This window comes from Lutra lutra, chromosome 1 (genome assembly GCF_902655055.1).
Source record: "Lutra lutra chromosome 1, mLutLut1.2, whole genome shotgun sequence".
NCBI classification, from domain to species: domain Eukaryota; kingdom Metazoa; phylum Chordata; class Mammalia; order Carnivora; family Mustelidae; genus Lutra; species Lutra lutra.
Window position 1 is genome coordinate 215040886 of NC_062278.1, and position 6414 is coordinate 215047299.

Below are 6414 nucleotides of genomic sequence, written 5' to 3' on the forward strand. Positions count from 1 at the left end.
TTGCATGAGGTTTGGAAGGCCGGAGTACTGGAGGCATTAGGTTTCAGAGCTGACAGACAGACAGACAGAAGCTGTATAGGAGCTTGGAGGATAACCTGCTTGCAACCCGTTTTCCTGATCGCTTGCCCCGCCAGTCAAGAGTGCCCTCAGAACCACAGTTAACTGCCCGACTTCCATTTCTCAGAGGTGCAGGTTCCACATACACCTTCACAAGTTCTGCATCAAAGATCCACCGCAGTTTGGATTTTCCTGCCAGCCCTCATGCATCCAGGCAACTAATTGGAACTTTCATGGTTGGGAGTATTCTCTGCTGCTCAGACTCTCCTCTCCTCTATACTGTATTCATTTAAGGTCTATTTTGTGTAGTAAACACCTTGTTTTGGTAATACTACTAGTGACCATGTGTTCCTGATTCCACTGCGATAGCTACAGTGATGCCATCCAAAAGAACCACCTTGGACTTCGGTCCTCTGCTGTGCTGCGACTGTGAAAACTGGCCCCTCCCTCGTATCAGGCTGATTATGGATGTGTCCCTTAGTTCACAGCTGTGTGTAATTCCTCAGTATGTCTTCAAGTATGTTTGTATGTGATTAAAAGCAATGCATTTGTCAAATAAAATCTTCCGTAGTCATTTCTTAAAACATTAACTGGGGTACCTGGGTGGCTCAGTTGGTTAAGCGCCTACCTTTGACTCAGGTCAAGATCTCAGGGTCCTGGGGCACTTGGGTGGCTCAGTGGGTTAAACCTCTGCCTTTGGCTCAGGTCATGATCTCAGGGTCCTGGAATCAAGCCCCACATCGGGCTCTCTGCTCAGCAGGGAGCCTGCTTCCCGCCTCCCGCCTCCTGCTTCTCTGCCTACTTGTGATCTCTGTCAAATAAATAAAATCTTAAAAAAAAAAAAAGATCTCAGGGTCCTGAGATCAAGCCCCCTGTTGAGCTCCCTGCTCAGTGGGGAGTCTGCTGCTTTCACTCCCTCTGCCCCTCTCCCTGACTTGTGCTCTTGAGCTCGTTCTTACTCTCAAAATCTTAAAATATTTTATTAACTGTTTTAATACAATTTGTATGCTACCAAATACCGAGTCTCTCATTTCCTGAGAGTATATATTAAAATATCCCATTGTAATTATGAATTTTCAGATCAGCTTTGTAATTTTGTCAAGTTTAGCACACATTCTCAATATTAGCTTGTGTGTATGTGCTGAGGTACTTTTCATCCTTTTACAGGTATAGTCTCTGTCAAGAACTAATTTCTCATTTGGTCAGTGTCATCTTGCTAGACGAAACCCACTGTGTTTCCACCAGCAGTCAGCAGTGGTGTGATGAACTCCAGGAATAACGGGCGCCTCAGTGGCTCAGTTGGTTGAGCATATGACTCTCAATCAGGTCGTGGTCTCAGGGTTGTGAGTCTGAGCCCCATGTTGGGCTCCAAGCTGGGCATGGAGCCCTACTTCACAAAGGACTGCAAACCCTAAATGACTGGATTTATCAGTAAGAGAGTGTTAAAAGGACTTACATGATTTGGGTTTTTGCTAGGTGATTTGATTACTATTCAGTAAAGGCAAGAAGTTTCTGGATGTACTGGATGCTTTGTGGAGGTAAATTTAATTCCACCATTGTTTTTACCTTCCAGAGAATGATTATGAATACCAGTATAGTGGGGCTAAGCCTGTAAGAAGCTCCACTCAGTCATATTTTTAAGAAGAGGAGAATTTTGGTCATTTTTGTGACTTAGAATTGTCTTTTTTTCCCATTTTGAGAAACATAGTTAAAAAATACCCTTCTTTTTGTCTTGATCCATCATGATCACCAAACTGCTTTGTCTGGTGGAAGTATTTGGTATTTTTCTCTTCAACACAATACGATTTGGCAAGGCCAGCGCCAGTCTCCTACAACTCTTGCCCTTCCCACTTGTTATCTAAACACCAGTATATTTCCTACAGTGAACTGGCGGACACTATTTACCACAGAGAACCTCAGTGAAAATATGTAAATTTGCTCCTCAGTAAACTATGTTTAATATCTCCTTTATGATGTCACTGAGCCTGTAAGTTTAGGTAAATTGTGAGAAAACAAAACCTAATGGGCGAAAAAAAGAGAACACTACTGTTCCAATCACGCCTTTCTTGCTCGGTGACTACTCTTGATACTAATTTTTGAACATCCCTCCTCTGTCAGACACTGTGTACTCAAAACATACCCAATGTAGCAAAAATAATAAAATCAGTGTAGGCATTAAAAATAAAATTAATAATAAATAAATAAATAATAAATATTTGATAAATTAATTAAAAATAATAAAAAATTAAAAATAAAATCAGGACAGGCATTAAACACAAGTTCTTACAGTCTTGGTGCTCATATTTTTGTGGGAAAAGAGATGGTTAACAAATAGTAAAATTTGAGATAAGAGAAGTACAGGCTTTGATAGAAAGAAACGACATTAAATAACAGGGAAGCTAGGAGTGTGTATACTTTTCTATGAGGATAGGAACCTGAGTGAGCGGGGATGTCACTACTGACCCATGGAATTCCCACCATGCAGTACATCTTCAACACTTTCAGGAACAGCTTGGGTGTGGAAGTACATAGAGGGCAGTAGAAATGGAGAAAGTCTGGCATTGCTGTGATTAACGATTCCCCATAAAGATACAGACCTAGTTCATCTTCCTTTTTGCAGTTTTCTGTATGTAATTTGTGATCTTGGGTTTGGGCCTGGGTATCTGGGGCTTGAAACTTACCACTGATTTGGGCCACAGATATCTATGGTATTTTTTCGTGTTTAATATCATTTTTGAGAGCATTTCAATTTACCTATATTTAAGTTTTACAGTATTTGGCACCTAAATTTTGCTTGTGTACTAATTGCATAATATAAACCCCCATTAAGCCCTGGGGTGTCTCCCATTTTGAAAAGGGTTATGATCTGCCCTGTTCTAGTTCTTTCAGTTTATTCTGTGCAGAGAGAGCTATTTACACAAGCCCACTGTGATTTCCCAGTGGAAACACCAGAAATAGCTAGCTTTAGAAGGTGGTTATTCAAGGAATAACTAAGGAAAGCTGCAGACACAAAGTATCGTTTTGAGTAATACCCTAATTTTATGTAAAAGGAAATACGGGAAATAGTATCTTTCTGTAAGAGGAGTAATTGGAAGCTTTCTGTTTGACCCACAAAGCCCCACAGCCCACCTCACTGTCTGAACATGTCATTTCCAAATGCTTACACTTCCAGCACGTGACGGACTAGGCGGATATAAAAGTGACCATCGTGAGTTTTATGAGCAAAGGAAAGTCAATCTTATTCATTTTTTAGTAATGACATTTTTTTTTAGCACTGTCGCAGTAAGTTCACGATTATTAGTCTCTCATTGGATGCCTCCACCAGCATTCCTTCATCTCACAAATGAGAAACTTGAGCACAGGAGAGCAGGGTCCAGGCTCACAGCTCACGTAATGGACTCGCTCCCATTTGGAGGTCTGATGGGTGCTACCTACTTAACTAGGCATCGTCACAATTTTAAACTCAGAAAAGCATGGCCAGAAATTTCCACTTTGACAAATTTGCCATCAAGTTTCACAAATGACTCCGAAGGCAGTGTGTTGTTTATATTACATTATGGGAAAGGCAAACTTGGGATAATAACACAGATGAGTGTGGCCAGTGGTGAAGGGGTTTAGTACAGGAGAGTTCTGGGGTTCATCCTTTGTGGTGTTACTACACACTTGTGAAAAACCCCCACTACACTTTAAGTTGTATGTATAGACTAAAAATGAGGAACAGAAGATGACAAAAATGCTTTCATATGCTGGGAGAATCTTGAATTTTGCCGAACCCCGATCATGTGTGCCGCTCTTCTCTCCCCCACATCGGGGCTACTACTTAGGAGGAACTGAAGGACTGAGGAGGGAGGACTTGGTCCCCATCAGGCCTTTGCTTGCCATCCCGTCGGCACCTCGACTGAAGTGCGAGGGCTCCGAGAATCTTCATTCCACAGGCCATCTGGAAGTACTGTGGTTCTGGAACATGGTGGTGTGCCCCACGGTTCTCCACAGGTACCATCTGAGGACCTCCTGACGTCTCAGCGGCAGGACCCCATCCTTCCCTTGCTGTCCTGAGGCCCTTGACAGCTCTTAGTTTCCCATCTCAAGCGGACTTTGCCTGCTTACTGGGAAGCATCTTTGGAAACCCACTCCTGTGCCACTCGGAAGATTTCTCTACCAAGAGCAGGGGCTGTGAGGTGCAAGAGTAGAAGGCACAGCACGGGGCACGTGCCCTTGAGCCACAACAATCTGAGCTGTTGCAACGTTAACCTGCTCTGCTGTCCTCGTCACCAGATACCTACAACTGGATGATTCTGAATGGGAAAGCACATGGCTCTAGAGTCTGACCAAAGAACGGTCACTCCATTAGTGTCTCCCTCCCCAAACTCCTATACCACAGAGGCTTCTGCAGCCTCCTTTCAGACCTCCCAGGATCTCCAAACATCTGTGACCGCCACAGCGTGCTGGTGCAAGTAACTGTTTTCAGCCTAGTACAAACACCATTAGAGCAGCCAGTGTCGGCAATCCATAGTCTTCCTGGAAATAGAAGCTCTCACGGGACCTGAGCTGATGATCCAGGGGAAGCCAGCCTTCCATTTTGCCTTGGGTCATGAGTCCCAGCCTGCTTTACCACAGAGGCCCCTCATTGAAAAGGTATTGGTACCTACAGGAGAAAGTATGTGCCCTTGTCTTCCAGATGAGGTGATCATTCTGGAGGAGGTCACCCCTTTTCTAGACTCATTCACTGGCCATTTGGGGAGTCCTTTGGGATGACGTGAATGACGAGAAGAGTTGATGTACCTGATGGACCCTGTGCCACCACCCTTCCTGATGAAGTCAACTGCAGAAATACTTTCTGTTCCCAGATCAAATAGGCCATCCATGATCAAAGACCTCATCCAAGTGTCCGCTCAGTTACTCAAATTCCAGGCAATCACGCTAGCAGTACAGGATGCCCTGGCCAAGAGTCAGACTCACCCGCACGTTTTTACACAACCTTTGGCCAGGGCCAATGATAACTTCTGTCTGGTCGCACCAATAGAAACAACTCCTTATCCAGAGTTATTCCCTTTGGGATAAAGAACTCTAGGAATGTCCTGAATCACGATTATGCAATTATGTACAGATCCCTCCTGACTTGGTACATATTAAACTTCAAACTCCATAGGCTTATTTCAGTACTCAGGGTGATAAATTAACTCAAATTTCTGAGACTCATACTGACATCTCAGACATAATATTAACCTTGGCCCTTTGTGTCCATGAAATGTGAAGCCACCGAGACTGCTACCCTAAAGCTCTAGGCAGAATGCAAAGGCCTTCTCTGACACGGCTTAGTGACTGACCAACACACCCATTGTGAAAAATCACACACTGGGAATATAAAGAATGGGAGAATTCCCAGGCCAAGTAGAGGGTTATAGCAAAGAGAAAATACACTATACATGACTCTTTATCCCCTATGTAGGGCTACTTGCTATGATCAAACCATGCTAGATACTTAGAAACTACTTACTGACCCTATCAGACTTGCCACTGATGAAACCAAAATGCAAGGACTAAGACATTCTAGACATTGATGTGATTGACTCGTTTCTCAAACACACACACACACACACACACACACACAGAGCTTTTGAAAAAGGCATTCAAGGAGGCTTGCCTCTTGTAAGCCCAGACTGCAGCTCTCATAGAAGCAAGAATGGCTTACTTAGACAAACCTTGCTATCTTCTAAATGGGTCTTCCCGCTGTTCAAGGCGTTAGATTCAACCCTCAGTCTTTAGGGCCCATTACTTTGTTCTTGTCATCATGTTTGCTGACACATTATGAGAAGAGGCCTTTCTACATCCAACATTTATGTCAAAATGGTCATTTTCACAGGCCCTTATTTACTCTAATAGTGCCCAACAGCCCACACTCTCATAGCCCACCCCTGGACCTTCCTCCTAACATTGCCTGTACTCTACCCTGCATGTCAGTATTTCATTTTGGGCTCCCTCTTTCAAAACCACCTCAGGGCCATCTCAACACAAATGGGATATTTTCCTACCAACTACACTCACATTCATTGTCATGGGAGTCGCCAGCACTGTCCGGGCACAGATGACGTCATTTAACAAACTCATGTAATTGGTCCCAATCAAAAAATGTCCCAAACACTCTAAGCACGTGTAGCAGACACTGGATGTTTTAGACGTTTTCCACGGAGGGAAACTGGCAACTACGGTAGCTGATGACTACTCGGCTTTGGACTATTTACTGGCCAGGCAGGGAGCGTTCCAATCCCTTAAAGGGACTGCTTGCTGCACATGTAGACAGCAGGGGCAAAGTGTCATCAGTAACTCAACAAATGAGACGATGAAAAGAACCAAATA